The sequence below is a fragment of the Cryptomeria japonica genome, chromosome 7 (assembly GCF_030272615.1).
Source record: "Cryptomeria japonica chromosome 7, Sugi_1.0, whole genome shotgun sequence".
NCBI classification, from domain to species: Eukaryota; Viridiplantae; Streptophyta; class Pinopsida; order Cupressales; family Cupressaceae; genus Cryptomeria; species Cryptomeria japonica.
This window is the reverse complement of record NC_081411.1, coordinates 816,227,805-816,244,473: the sequence shown is the minus strand read 5'-3', so window position 1 is coordinate 816,244,473 and position 16,669 is coordinate 816,227,805. Positions and strand designations below refer to the sequence as shown.

Below are 16,669 nucleotides of genomic sequence, written 5' to 3'. Positions count from 1 at the left end.
CCTCTTCCAATCCAACTTTCCAAGGCGGGGTACATCATCATCCTACACATCAAAGACATAATAAGTCAGAGCAAGGGTTCGTTGAAGAAGCAGATAGTTTCAGAAGAGTTAATTAAAGCTAGCTTCTCAACAACATCAAGTTGAATATCTACCAAGTTACAAATGTCAGACGAGGTGGCATCCCAGTCATCACTTCTCCAGTCGGTTTGGTCCACCTCAGCATGTCCAGATTCAATGTACCTAACTCATGGGAGATGGCACAAACTTCAATGTACCTACCCCAGCTATCCATTGGTCGAATTTTCCAAAGAAGACATATGTCCAATTAATACAATTATTTCATTGGTCAGAATTGAGTTTGTTGTAACAAACCCTAATTAGGGTTTTCATTGTAGAATCTTGGCCATTGATCTCAAATTGATCTTAGCCATCGAATTGTATTAAGGGCACTATATAAGCCCCGACTTTTCATTTTGTAAAGGCTAATAGAAGAGAGTGAATAGAAAATAGTTAGTCAATAGTTAGCTAATAGTGGATGGTCAGTTGATAGAATAGCAATTAGAGTAGAATAGAAAGAGAAGGCAAAGATTGTTGCCAAGATGTTGTTGTAAAAGACTTGTAAAACTTCATTGAAGAAATGGTGAAATTGATGGGTCGATTCAACAATTTGCATGGTCTCTATACTTCTCATATTTGATTTCATGTTATTAGATGAGTGGAAGAAATGTGTTTGATTGATGGTGAAATTCGTATATCCATACTACTAACAGTTTGTTGATTGCAGACTTGCCTTGTGTAGTCAACTGGAATCATTCAGCTTAAGCTTAACTTCAATTGTCGCTTCTTCATTGATATGCATCAGCCTGATGGTGTCTATGCCTGTAGTGATGATCTGAACATCATAAAGCTTTCCTTTGAAGATCGCACTAACCTTGTGGAGATGGTCCTGGGATGTCAAAACAAGACTTAGTTAGAATTTCATCAAAGATCATTCATTGCTCTTACATTCCTTAGTATCAAAATTAGATCCTTTCCTCGCCTTCGTCCTTTTTCCTTTTTTTTCAAAGTCTAAGCCAGTAAAATCCTGTGTTCTAGCAACATTCAAAGCAAATCAGACATTTGGTCGTCAAGTGTAAGTCCCCTTGTGATTCCAGCAAAATCACATCATACCACAGAGAGCTTATCCACACGTAGAGATCCTACATACAAAGAACCTTGAAGTCATCCCGATTGATCCTTTTCGCAACATCTTCAGCATTCGGAGACTTTATTCAAGAGAGGATAAGGTACCTTTAGGTATTTTATTCTGTGTTCGCATGTGCGTAAAAAACACATCAACACCATGGCATAGTGAAAATTGTGCCCAAGTATGCAGTTGGGCGCCAAAATGAAGAAGGCAAGGACAGATGGAAAATTCCATGAATCCATGGCATAGTAAAAAATCCGCCCAAGGATGCAGTTGGGCGCCAAAATGGATCAGGCAAGGACAGATGGAAAATTCCATGAATCCATGGCATAGTGAAAATTCTGCCCAAGGATGCAGTTGGGCGCCAAAATGGGTCAAGCAAGGACAGATGGAAAATTCCATGAATCCTTGGCATAGTGAAAATTCCGCCCAAGCTAAAAGTTGAAATTTTGCGTAAGGCATGGAATCCAAGGAGTCAAGGAGGAATAAAAAGCAAAATTCCCCTCGGGCAAATTTTTGAATTTGCTATTTTTTAGACACCAAATTTCGACGGAGTATGGAAAATTTTATAGATTCGGAATCGGGATGAAATTCTCCATCCAATGAACCTAGCTCCTAAATTTTAGGAGGATCCCTAAAAAATAGGGACGTTGAAAAGAAGATATGGTCAATTCACAAAACAATGAATTCCTTCCTCAAGAGGAATTTCCGCCCCGACCTTGTGGAGGGTGCCAGAATGAGCAGTGCACAAAGAGATGAATTCCTTCATCGAGGAAGAATTGCACCCAAGAAGAAGAAATTCCAGGAAAGGTAAAAAATTGACTAAGTGTTTGAAATTTCTTCCTTCAGGACATAGTTCTTAGAAATCATGAAAATTGGCTAAGGTATGAAGAATTTCCTTCCTCAGGGTAAGGAACAAATTTCTTTCCAAAGGAGAATTCCTCCATAACAAGAAATTTCCCCCCAGGGAAAAATTTGAAAAATCCATTCTCGGGCATCAAATCACATCCAAATTTCAAAAGTTTTACAGATTTGGATTCGTAGGAGAATTCTCTTCCTCCTGGACTTGAAACCCTAATTTGTGCAAAATTCCTAAAAAATAGGAGATATTGAAAAATCATTGAAAAACTTTTCCAGAGCAAGGCAAGTTCAAAAACTTCAAGAAAATACTTCCAGAGTCAGAGATTCTCCCTCTTGAAGTTTTCTCTCTCCAGGGTTTTTTCCACCAAGTGGCAGCCGAGTCAACAAACGCTGAATTAATGAAGCATCTCTTTGCATGTAGCCGTCACATTTATGGCATTATGACAAATTCTTCGTGCATGTCGCCGTCACTAGGAGAATGATGGGCATTTATGATGGTGTCGGTTATATTCTGAGCATAATCAACATCATGGGGCACATTTAATGTGCTAGTGGGTGCTATTTTAGGCTCTTTAAATTAATTGTAAATGGGCATAATGGGTTATTAATTGCCGACTCCCACCTTGTTGCACCTTGAGTGGGGAATCTTTAGGGCAAACCCTAATTAGGGTTTTGCATGTAATCAGGGCTTGAGGCCTATATAAGGGGGTGACCCCTTCATTTGTAAGGAGGAGAGACTATCATCAGAGATTGTTGCTAAGAGTTTTTGAAGCAAACACTTCATACATTGTTCAATTGTTGGTGTGTCCTTGTGTTGTTTCGGAGCTCGCATGGTCTCATTCTCTTCACAGATTAGATTTGCTTTCATGTTGTTAGACGAACTGGATCTGATAGGATCATTTGTTGCAAAATTCGTGCTCATACTTTTGGTGTGCAGCTGATTGTTGTATACTGTGCAAAGTTAGCCTGAGCCTCCGTTATATGTGTATGTTTAACTTCGATTATCAGAATAGATTGTTCGATTTGATGGTTTCTCTTGATGATTTGAAAAAACACACCCTCTGAAGATTGCACTGCCTTCGTGGAGTTGTGCATTGCTGGCAAAGCGAAGCGTGGTTGGATTTTGCGCAAGTTATCCCGTCTCTTTGTTCATAGGATTAGATTACTTTTAGTCTAGTTTTCCTCTGCCCTTTTCCTATTTACTTTCCGCATAATTCAAAATCCAAAAGATCCAAAACTAAGAGCTTTTATTGCAAATCATCCGTATAAAAAATCCTTGAGCTTGCATAAGTTTCTTCAACATACGTAAGGCCCCTTGGGTTATCAGCAAACCCATCAAACAACTGAGTCACATCCATGCACTGAAGGAACCTTGGGAATTAGCCGTTTGAAATGTAAGTAATCCTAGCATACGAACTAATCTTGATCAAGAGAGGATAAGGTGATCGTTGGTGACTTTATTTTGTGTTTGACGCGGTCATAAAAAACACGTCAACACCTAGGAATCCACAACTTGACCTTCATCATCAGCAAGTTAGGTGGAATTGAAAATTTCGCTTTGGACCCTCTTGTTTTCCTTCACCTAGGTCTATCCCTTTGGATTCATCTCTCAACATGACTACACTTGCTTGGCCTCAAAATGACTAGAAAGGAGAATTTCGCTAAAAAAACATGGCCAGGGACAGGACCTATTTAGGATTTCGCCCTGGACCCTTTGGAAGGGTCAGGAGCGAAATCCTTGTCCTAGCCTAAAATCTTCATTTTTGATGGCCAAAACCCATTCCAGGACAATCCTAGGGGCATCTCCCAACTTCTCTCACCTTGGTCTAGGCTTGACTTGACACAAATTTTGGAGGATAGAATAGGTTTTAGGATTTTTCGCTCTGGACCCTTTGGAAGGGTCAGGAGCGAAATCCTTGTTCTTGGGCTCATTCCTTCATTCTACCACTTCAATTTACCTCAAAGGTCAAAGAAACGCTACTCCATTCCTTCCTAGGCCATAAAAACCAAAAGTTTGACTTGTTTTGAAGGGGAAATAGGTGATCTTAGGAATTTCGCTCTGGACCCTTTGGAAGGGTCAGGAGCAAAATCCTAGTTTTTGCTCAATTCCTCCAAATTTATTGATTCCTAGCAACTCAAAGACATGCCTAAGGATATCCCCAATCTCAATTCATCCTAATCCACACTTGTCTTGGCATAAAATTGAGAGAAAAGAAAGTTTTGGGGAATTTCGCTCTGGACCCTTTGGAGGGTCAGGAGCGAAATTCCCATTCTAGGCCTAACTCTTCATCTTTTCAATTCCAATCTTCTTTGCAAGGCAAAAATACATCACTCTTCGCCCAAGGAACAAGGTTTGTGGCCTAAGCCTGGAAGCAAATGAGGTTAATAAAGAATTTCGCTCTAAACCCTTTGGAAGGGTCAGGAGCGAAATTCATCTTTTAGGCAAAATCTTCATCTTTCAATGCGTCCAACCACCTTTCAAGGCAAGAACATACCAATCCACCCTCTAACATGCCTTAGAAACCAACGCCTATCCAAAACAAGGAAGGAAATGAGAGTTATAAGGATTTTCGCTATGGACCCTTTGGAAGGGTCAGAAGCGAAATTCCTATTTTGGGTTGATTTTGACTACTCCATCTCCTCGATCCAATTTTCAAAGGCAAGAACACATCAATCCTTTCCAACCATGCCTTAGAAGTCAAAAACTTGGCCATAACAAGTAGCAACATGGAGATTATGTGAATTTCGCTCTGGACCCTTTGGAAGGGTCAGGAGTGAAATTCTTGTCTTGGTCAAAGATCCTTCACTCTTTTAAATTTTATCACCTCAAAAGGCAAAGACACATCACTCTCCTTCCAACTACGCCTAAGGAACAAGGTTTGAGTGCAAACAAAGAGGAAAAAAGGTCCCTTCTAAGAATTTCGCTCTGGACCCTTTGGAAGGGTCAGGAGCGAAATCCTAGTTTTGCTTGATTTCCTACCTCTTTCATCCAGTTCATCTTCAAAATTTGGTCAAATTTGCTCTCCTCTTGCCACATCCAAGTCCATTTGCCATCCACTTGGCTCCAAAGTCTTCATTTTCAATGCCTTAGGCCAAAATTGAGGGTCAAATGAGGATTTCACTCTGGACCCTTTGGAAGGGACAGGAGCGAAATCCACCCTTAGGCCAGGATTCTAACTTCATTTTTCACGTCTCCTCATTCAAACAAGTGTTTTTACCTTCCTTCAAGCCTAGGAATGGGCTAGCTCAGAGTTTGGGTTAGGATGGAGTGTCTTGTGGAGGAATTCGCCCTGGACCCTTTGGAAGGGTCAGGAGCGAAATTCTAGCCTTGGCATGATTTCTTCTAAGACTGACCTGACTTTACCTCCAGACCCATCCCTTGATACATAACTTATCCATTTCCTTGTCAATTCGCTCAACAATTCTTAAAATCGCCCCTTGAATCCTCACTTTGCCACTGGCTCTGTTTAATCGACTCCGACTCGACAGAAGACAAGACTTTGACATGAAAACCAACAACCCTGACCTACCTTGACTTGAGACTTTTATCTCTTTTGCACAATTTATCCATCTTCAATCTCCTGAAAGGTAAGATCCATTTAAGATAACCCTAGGGTTCAAGGCAAACAACATACGACTTCCCCAAGCTGTCATATTCCCATGTAGACAGCACGCAATGATTAGAAACATTAAACAATACATGTACATAAATATATATATTTTCAATACATAAATTATTTTTATCGCTTAAAATACATTTTATTTTAACTAGTGGGAGTAATGAAAGGATGCGTCCATTCCCAAGCCACCTCCGGAATAGACGCCATGTTTCAAGTAAAACAGTGCGAGACACGCAATGGATTTCAAAGAATCAATGTTGTTCAATTAATCAAGGAGACAAAGTTCCTTTAAATAGAGTTACAAAGACGATGTTTCCAAAAGAAACAATCGTTAACTAGAGGCGAAATTAGAAACAACTTAAATGATCATTAATAACACAAAGAGAAAGATATTATTCTAATATCAAGGGGAATCGCGTGGTTTCAAAGAGGTATAAACCCATACCCCAAGGAAACATGGAAGAGGAGGTGACAAGAAGAGAAGGGCAAGGAGAAGCATCCAGCAGGTAACTTCATTACTCAGTAATAATATTTATTTCAGTTTTCATAATTTATGATGCCTAGACAACCATGAGGACTGCCCTGGGAACGCATCAGTCAGCAAACGATATGAAAGGGCTAGGTACTGGTTCTTCCCAGCGATGAAGGAACAACGCCTAGTAAGCATCCCTCCCCATCGCCAACAGGCTGGTATGTCCCCAGGCCAATCCGCTTAAATGTCGAAATGATGAAGTATGTCTTTGTGCAAGTTGTATTAAATCTGCTTTCATTCCTCATATAACAGTAATGAATATAATTTAAGTAGTGGCCTAGATTAATTGCTAAATTGGTTTCATGCCTAAAAAATGTCTTGCCAAATGAACTAAGCACATTTGTAATGTACAAAAGGGTAAAATGAACTTTATCTTCACGCCAGATAGGTAACCTGCAATATCAGGTTTAGTATGTTGCATTAAAATACACTTTAGTGACAGATAGAATAAAAATAATTCATTCATTTTCAGACACAACTAATAAGTAAAGAAAAGGAATGCTAAGTAATGATAGTCATGTTTCTGCAACTAGGCACAAATATAATGAATTAATCCCTACAAATTTATATATAATGGATAAATGTTAACCAAGTAATATAGTCATGAATCTATGTTTTCTGTATGCATTTGTTATCTTCCTGATATCCTCTGTTTGTTGGTACATTCAAGATAATGAGTGCAAGCCAGGGGTATGTTGGGCCCATCCTCAGGGTGGCCCTATTAGCCCTAAGCGACGGGATGGGTCTGGATGGGTAGCCCAGCCAACCTGGAAAATCCTCAAAATCTAGAATGGGTCGTCTATGTATTTTGTGCTGCAATAATTATGCCATTGATCTAATATTACTGCTGACATATAAAATAAAATATCTAAATGTTGCAGGAAACCGTAATTTCCTTTTGTGGCCCTAAATCCAACCTTCGGTGGATAGATCAGGCCCTAATTATCAAGAAGGCAAGGCAGGTACAGCAAAGGTTCATTACACAAGCCCAAGTTAAATTTAGTTCTGAAAGAAACCCTAGGATGAGCCTTTCAAAGGAAACCCTAATCTACCCAGCCCAGCCGACCACTAACTCACTCAAAACACCTAGCAAGCAAAGAAAACCCCAGCTAAGAGAAAGCAAAACCAACAAAAAGAGAGGGGGTCCCCATCCTGATGGGGCGATGTGTGAAATGGTCACAACAGTACTGCCACACCAAACCCCCATTTTGGTTTCAAGACAATGTGTAATTTTAAGTTTATAATCATGTTACACTATGATGTGAATTGAACTTGGTTAATTTATCTATAAATGAAGGTGTAGACATCTAAAAATGGTCAACGCTTGCGGAGTCATACTTTAACATTTGTGCATTGCCTTATTTTAGGGTTTTTGCGTCGCATTAACATTTCTTCTATGTCGCGCACTTGGTCTTTATCATTTGCGAGCATCGAGTCTTTCTTTTGCATTCCTCATTTTTATCGCTTTCGAATTAGGGTTTTGTCCTTTTGTCAATCTTGTCATCTTGCGATCGATTTGTCATTGATCGTTGTCCTTGTCAATCTTGTCATCTTGCGATCGATTTGTCATCGATCGTTGTCCTTTTGTCAATCTTGTCATCTTGCGATTGATTTGTCATCGATCGTTGTCCTTTTGTCAATCTTGTCATCTTGCGATCGATTTGTCATCGATCGTTGTCCTTGTCAATCTTGTCATCTTGCGATCAATTTGTCATCGATCGTTGTCCTTTTCAATCTTGTCATTTTGCGATCGATTTGTCATCGATCCTTGTCCTCTTGTCAATCTCGTCAATTTTGCGATCGATTTGTCATCGATCGTTGTCCTTTTCAATCGTGTCAATTTGGATCAATTAATCATTGTCCCTCGTCAATTGGCGCATATCAATTTGGTCTCTTTATCAATATTGGTCAATTTGTCAACCAATCTCAATCGTTCGTCAGCATTGGTCCTTTGTTAATCAGAATCATGATCGAATCGACATCAATTATCTTTTGTCAAGACCTAATTGTCGTTCTTGCATTTCTAATTCATCTTCTAAGGTTTTATGATTTATTCATTTAATCTTGTTTGTCATTTTCCCTCTAGGTTAAATTATTTATTTATTTATCCTAAGTCTTCTTGTCACAATTAAATATTTATTTAATTGGCTAACTAATTCCTCCCTTTTTTTGTGAATTAATTAATGAATGAAAAATTATTAATTAATTTACCTAATTTTCCAATTTACTAATTTCTCCTAATTCCTAATTTTCTAATTTTCATCAATTTTCTCCTATATTTCCCCTAATTTCATGGGAATGACATAGCAATCTTGTCATAATTTGTCATAATTTGTCAATCAATCAATTTTGCATAGCAACTTTGTCAATTTTTGTCATAATTTGTCAATCAATCAATCTTGCATAGAAAGTGTCAATTTTGTCATAATTTGTCATATTTGTCATTCTTGATTTGAAATTTCCTTTCAAATCTCTTCATGCTAATCTTGTCTTTTCTCCAATTTATCTATAAATTGGATGAATTTCTTCAATCATAGCCCCCCCCCCATCGATCAATCAATCACGCTTCTAGTATCTTTATGCTGTCTTGTCAATCTTGCTTTCATGTTATGCTTATGCACTTGTAGGTGAGATCCACAAACAAAGCAATTTGAAGGAGAAAGAAGGACAATGGAGAATTATGGAGGAGATATCTGCATTTGGTTTGCTTTAATTTCATTTTGAATATCTTGTCTTCATGTTTTCTATTGAATGTTTTTAGGATTGTTATCATTGCAATCTGGTTTTGTGATTGAGCTAGTCTATTATTTACTTGCTTTGATGATTTCCGAATTCCTATCTACATTAATTGGTGAACCCGACGTTTAACCATCCTTGTCATTGTCATTGTCTGGGGCATTTTCATTATTGTTCTTTGAAACAACGCTTAGAATTGCATTGTCTCAAAGAGGGGCAAAATGTAGACATCTAAAAATGGTCAACGCTTGCGGAGTCATACTTTAACATTTGCGCATTGCCTTATTTTAGGGTTTTTGCGTCGCATTAAAATTTCTTCTATGTCGCGCACTTGGTCTTTATCATTTGCGAGCATCGAGTCTTTCTCCTGCATTCCTCATTTTTATCGCTTTCAAATTAGGGTTTTGTCCTTTTGTCAATCTTGTCATCTTGCGATCGATTTGTCATCGATCGTTGTCCTTGTCAATCTTGTCATCTTGCGATCGATTTGTCATCGATCGTTGTCCTTTTGTCAATCTTGTCATCTTGCGATCGATTTGTCATCGATCATTGTCCTTGTGTCAATCTTGTCATCTTGCGATCGATTTGTCATCGCTCGTTGTCCTTGTCAATCTTGTCATCTTGCGATCGATTTGTCATCGATCGTTGTCCTTTTCAATCTTGTCATTTTGCGATCGATTTGTCATCTTGTCATTTTGCGATCGATTTGTCATCGATCCTTGTCCTCTTGTCAATCTCGTCAATTTTGCGATCTACAGAAGGAAAAACAACTTATGACCTCTGTATATTCAGTTTACTGTTTTATGCATGTTTGTTAACATTATTTGATAGATTTATTTGTTTTTTAATGTTTGGAAATTTCCCTGAGCTTTTCCAAATCTTTAGTCTGAGTGAGATTTTAGGCCTGCCAAGTATAATTTTCTTAAGTATGGCTGCTGATGCATCATTTCCTTGACCAAGCTAGAGGCAGTTGATCCAAATGGGAATAACTGAGGCAGCTGAGGTTTGCTGCTACCTGTATCTAAGTAAAAGACAGGTTTAAGGCTAGGCTTAAAGGTGTAGCCTCTAGTGGTAGTACAGAAGATCTCCTTGCATTACAAAAGTAGGCATACTGTAGGATTAGAAATTCCAACCATGCTGCTTGTGCGCCACCATTATTATTAATCATCCGCATGTTTATGCTGGTAGCATTTCATGCTCATGACAGAAATTAAATCAATCAAAAAATTCTTATGTTTAACTGTTAGCTAGGAAGTGTTCTGATTTGCAGTAAGGGGATGCTTGTGTTTGCCCTGTAAATAATATTTAACTATGAAGGCAGACTCCCACCAAAAGAACTCAGATACCCCTGACCTTGATGCTCCTGATGACATCAGATATGTTAGAAACGGGTCAAAATGGTGGTGGCAGGATCTCCCCAAAAGTATTTGTGGTTGTGTCTACAGAGAATTATAAATATTGAACAGACATTATGTGAAGGGAGGGATAAATGGGTAGGGTCACCCAAAAAGACCTAGGCCGTTTAGATGAAGGATTCTCCATAACCACTAAAACCAAGAGCACTGTTCGGGATCCATAAGATGCATTTTGATTCGCTTCTATCTGCACCTGCTCCCTCCAGTTGGAATGTATAAAGCAGTGCCTTTCAGAATCAATATCTGATTTTCTAATAAATTGTGATGAAGAAAATTTACTTTATGAAACTTAAAAAAGACTAGAGAATTATGAAATTCAAACCCTACATGACAGTGCATTCCACGGTTTCTTTGACGAGGGTTGAATATTACAACTTAACTTATTGAAACAAAAAGACATTCTCCGCAGGATTGGTGCTAAAATTTGCTTTGGCATGGACATAACACATTATACTCGTTGCAGCTATTCCAGCGATTGCATTTGCTCAAAAGTTAAATACTTGCATACTCGGTTGTTATAACAAACAAAGTTTTGTGCAAATGCAGATGACAATGCAGGGCAAGTAGGTTCTCGTGGGTTTAAATTCAGTCTTAAAACTCATTGGTCTAGGAACAATCCAAACATCTCAATGACTTGATTTAAATTTTTTCTTAAAACCTATTAGTCCAAGGGGACAATCATAATATCTTGATTCCTTTTACTGTGCATGGAAAAAACTCCCGAAAAGAACCAATTCATGAATCGTGAGAGTGTTCCATGCTAAATAAATGCAAGATTTTCTTAATTTAAAGGGGCAAGTAGAATAAGTCAGCTCCCAATGCCAAATGGTAGCCACCTCGGGAACGTTTTCTGAAACAAAATTTTGATGGAATAACAAATTGTAATGTGAGATCCCTACTGCAATTTTCCCCACTTGGACACCCAATTTTGTTGTCAAGTGTTTGTCTGTTTCTGAATCTGATAATATTTGGTTTGATTAGATTTGTTTCAGGGTTTGCAGATTTCATAAATGTTTATTTCTCTAATATTAACTTCAGAACTACAGAGCAGATACTTTGACAAATTTCAGAAAAACAAGAGGAAATCCTTGTTCATTGAATCACAATTTTACCAATAATAATAACGGAATTGAACAGCAGAAAATTGCTGGGCCTCTGACATCAAATATTGCACATAGGGCAGAGTGAAATATGTATGCATTGAACTGGAACAGTTTGAATTACAATGCCACAATTTTAGACTCACAGTTTACCAGCAACAACCCTTAGCAAGCAATATGCAGACAGCAGAATCTCCTATTCGACCAGCGACAGATGTCAACGAATGACCAAGCAAGTTCCACGGCTCCCACAGGCAGATATCAAACCCACGACTTCAAGAAATGCTGGCAGAAGTCCACGTCCAACAAAGAGCTGATAAACACTCAGCAATATTTCTCAACCCTCCTATAAGGATCCTCACGTCAGTCCAAATGGAGGTATTTTCACTTAGCAAGGAGTAGCAGATCATACTCTGCTCAGACGCCTCCAATATTCCTGTCTTGGCGACCTGGAATACCTACGCAATGTGCTCATTCTTTCGACGACCTGTTCGTAGGGTAGGCAGGCAGCAAAGCGCCTATATTCTGCGATAAACCTTAGACCCAATATGCAAATGTCCGGTAAAACTCACGATGATACATAAAAACCCCACGCATCCTTATTCTGTCCTCGGCATTGGGCAAATTCGCCTTTAAACATTTAACTAGAAATTTAACTAGAAATTGCACTAGGTGTGCAATGGGTACACCGAAAAGGAGTGCATGGTGGAAAAGGTAAAATTTTGGTTTATTTTTGTTGACGATTTAAAATTCAGGAGAAGGATTTAAGATTTTAGAATTAATTTCAATTGTATGCTTAAATTTATATTTATTTAAATAATAATAATAATTAAATAAAGATATATTTAATATTATTAATTAAATAAATATTCAAAAAAAATTTAATAGAAAAATTATTTTAATATTATTTTTTTATTAAGATATTTCATCTTTATTTTCTAAGTTTTAAAAAAAGAAAATAAAAAAATATTAAAATAAATATATTTTTAAATTTCTATAAAGAAAAAATTATTTAAAAACTAATTAGCTGTGTCGTAAGTAATATTATTGCATTAATTTAAGTCTAATTAATCAATTTTTTCACCAACTAATAGTGATTATTATTTTTGTTATTTTTTGTACCCATCACAATATGATTGGATTAAAAAAATTAGTGTTATAGAAAAAAAAGATAGATTTTATAGTTTTTTTTTCAGATTTCTTTATATTTAAAAAATAAATGTCTATTTTCAATAAATTTTTTAATCTTGTAAATAAAGTGATTTTTTTTTATAAATATATTTTAATTTTAATTTTTAATTTTTAATGGAGGAAAACGCTCAAAAGGAGAAATGTCGACTATGGAGATTTCGAAGGAAGTCGAGGAAGATCGAGGTCTTCTTGAGGACTTAGCCTTTATCTGTCGAATTGTTGGGCCAAGATTCGAAAGCTCCAAAATCCTAATATGAATTGAGACAACCTGGAGAACTCCCCATATTACTAAATTCCTCCCAAAGGGATTTTCCATTGTTCTTTTTGGATCGGAAGAAGAGAGGGAATGAATCTTGACAGGCGATCTCTAGGAAATTGAGTCGCACCCAATATTCATGCAAAAATAGCAACAAAATTTCAATCCCTTAAACTCGAAACCTTACAATAAACCAGTTTGGATCCAATTAAACAATCTCCCAATGGAATATTGGTTGAAAGGTGCCCTAGAAAAATTTGGTAGATCTTTGGGGACTCTGGTTGACATTGATGCAAACAATGTTAATGGTGATTCTTACCTATACGCCAAACTGCAAATTACGGTTGTGAGGAAAATTTTGAAGGCAATCAAATTGATGGCTCATGGAGCAGTTTGGATACAGTTGATAGAGATAGAAGAAGATAGGTTCTTTTGCTTGCGTTGTGGCAAAAGGAATCACTCAACCAAGGCATGTAAAATTCCCCCAAGACAAAAGACAAATGGATCCCTAAATCCTTGCCTTTTCAAACTAGTAAAAATGATGTTGCCAAAGGGACGGGATCCACGAACTGAAGTAGACATGTGGACACAATCATCCAGAATAAAGATCCCTCTTCAGATCACATGAAAGATTCACAAAATGAGGAGAAACAGGTGGAATCCACCATGGCCAAGGAAAATGACGATATATGGGATAACATGGTAGAGCTGGGCGATGATTCTGAAGTGGACTTGGCAGCGGATCAATTAAACATCATCGAGGATAGATGCATCTCGCAAACCACAACCAAATCACTGGGTTTCTCGAAAGTGGAACGCAAAAAGAAATGGAAAGGTAAAAACTCGTTGAAGGAACTTATGGAATAAGAGGCTTCTGATAGAAACTACACCAACATCAAAAAAATCCTTATCAAGTACCAAGGGAGGAGAGACCTCCCTTACGAAACAATGAAGATAATTACTTGGAATGTCAAGGCCCCTGATAAGCAACGTCTAATCAAGCGCCAAATTCATTCAATGTTTGTTGACCTAATCTTTCTTTAGCCAACGAAATTGTTGGATGAATGAATGAATGAATGATTTTATTGACGTCCACGAGACTGATCAGTCTATGGGACCAAGAAAATCATAGCACTAGACCCTTTGAATTCCTTTCCATGTCATATCTCCTGTTATGAATCTTGACCAGATAGCTAGCAGTTTGGTTGATCTTGTCCTCATCAAATAAATGATACATGTTGTCGGCTTTCAAGATAAACTCATATTGAGCACGTATATCATCGTAAGCAGTGCACTCAATGAGAAAGTGGCTTTCAGTCTCTATAGCACCCGCCTTGCAGAACAAGCAAGTTCTCTCCTCCCAAACCTCTTTGGGTCTTTACCACCTACCTGTTTCACATCTGAGATGATGTGAACCAGTCCTTAGTTGAGCAAGTAACAGCTTTGCCTTCCCTTTAATATATGTCCCTAAATATGCTTTCTCATCATGTTCTCCAGTTGGGTTGAACTCTTTGATGTAATAAGCCTTTTTACGACCAATGTGATTAGTCCACATGGCGGTTTGAAACTTTTCAATGACGCGCTTCTTTATTTCCCCATTAGTATTAGGACATTCATGCAGTTTGATCATCTATTTGTTCAACCACTTTTTGTTTTGTTTCATCCAAGTTTTTTTCCTACGGTTAAGACCCTCTTCCATCGCAATCTTGGGCCACCTTTGGTTACTCATGTTTTCAACCTTCTTTAGATAACTTATTAATCAGATTATAGTCGATGCCTCCAACGTAAAAGTACCTGCTTCTGCTAAAAGGATATCATAAGGCACTGAAGTTTTAACTTTGAGATTGCTTGTGATCAAGTGCTTTTGAATTCTTTCTAACTGTCTCCACCCATAATTTGACATGCTACCCCCCCAAACCTCGCATCCATATAGAACAACTGGTGTGACCAGCAAACGGAAGAGAGTTTTCTTGGTTTTCCAATCCCACGACTCATCTTTTCTGCACCTATTTTGAAGTAAATAGGACACTTTCCATCCCCCTATATCATTTTCTCTCTACAAGTTTCCCAACTAAGTTTACTTTGAAATTCAATGCCAAGATATTTGTATTCTTTCACAATTTCCAGCGGACTACCTTCAAAAAGAAATGTAATTTGCTTGGCTTTCCTCTTTAAAGAGAAAATCATGAGGGGGGTGCAAAATTCTTGTCTTACTATAAGTGGTGGAAGGGTGTCTTCCATCTTTCTTCAAGGTTTGCAGGAGGAATTGGTATCTTGTGGAAAGATAGGGATTTGAATGTGGAGGTTATTGAGGCTTTCCCCAATTGGATTGCTGCTAAAACATATTTCATCTCATTAAATGAAAGATTCATTGTGTTGTGTGTGTATGGGCCCACGTAGACATGTGAGAAAATAGCCACATGGTAGGTCATCTTGGATTTAATGGGGAAACATGTAGGTTTCAAGTTTATTATGGGGTGTGACTTTAATGCAATCGTAGATGTAATAGAAAAATTGGGTGGCTGCCCCAGACCCAATCATAACACGAGGGAATTTGGTGCATTTGTGGCAAACTCAAGACTAATGGATTGCCAAACTTTAAATGGTATATGTAGACTTGGTCCAATCCTAGAAGGGACTTTTTAAACATTGTTGAACAATTAGACCATTTTCTAGTATCTTCGACATGGATGAATGGTCCTATTCCCTTAAATGACACGGTTCTTCCTTTCTATGCTTCTGATCACTAGCCAATGGAGCTAGTTCTATGTGGCAACTTGAACGGCCTACGAACAAGCTTTAAATTCAAAAATTTGTAGTGGTGGGACAGTAAGTTGTTTGTCCTTATTGAAGCATTTGAAAGAATGTAGGATAGGTGGCCCATGGAGTTACAAATTTGTCAAGTAGCTACAATACATCAAGGAAAAACTTAAAGAATGGAACAACACTCTCTTCAATGACATTTTCACAAAAAAGGCCAGAATTGAGAAAGAATTAGAAACTCTAAATGAAAAGGTCATCTGGCTTGGCATGTTCAAGGAAGATTATGATATGGAAAAGGAATTGAAAGCAAAACTTAAAGAGATACTATTGAGAGAGGAGATTTATTAGAGGGACAAATCTAGAGAAACATGGCTAAAGGAGGGAGATGCAAACACAAAATTCTTTCATTCCTCTGCCAATGCCCACAAAGCAACAAACAAAATTAATGAAATTAGCACAGATGATGGGAATCTGATTTTAGGTATCAATGAGGTGGGCTTCGCAATAGTGGAACACTTTAAAAGAATTATGGAAAATAGTAGTATACATTTGGATTCTGGCACAACTATTAACCACATACTAAGGCTGGTTTTAGATGAGTACAACAGAATGCTTTGCGAACCAATAACTTTGGAGGAGTTTAAAAACTGCATTCTGGACCGAATGACTTCCTGGCAATTTTTTTCAAAGATGCTGGCATTTTATGCGCAATGAAATATGGATATTGGTGGAGGATTTCTACAAACATAAAAAGTATGTAAAAGACATAAATAATACGGTTATTGCCCTTCTTCCTAAATTTGCTTCTTGTGCTACAATCAAGGACTACAAACCAATTTCTTTATGTAATATTGTTGTTTCTTAGAGGTAAATTAAGCATAAAGATAATCAAATGTCAAAGAGTGAATCACAACTCTAAACCCAATTACAATTAACTCCTAAATGACAATGAAATAATGATAAATCAACTGAATAATGAATTAAATCTAATTAAACTCCCTCAATTGAT

General features: G+C 37.6%; 1 protein-coding gene across 3 annotated transcripts in view; it reads right to left on the bottom strand.

Annotated features, from left to right (window-relative positions):
• Positions 1-12,091, bottom strand: part of LOC131041817 (uncharacterized) — a 32,410-nt gene extending 20,319 nt beyond the window's left edge. The window contains exon 1 of one of the 3 annotated variants that reach the window (XM_057975035.2): positions 11,604-12,091. The gene's annotated coding sequence lies outside the window, so the exon portion shown is untranslated. Of the gene's footprint in view, positions 1-11,462 lie in introns of all 3 variants that reach the window. The other 2 variants (XM_057975033.2, XM_057975036.2) reach the window with 2 other exon arrangements.
• Positions 12,092-16,669: the final 4,578 nt, after the last annotated feature.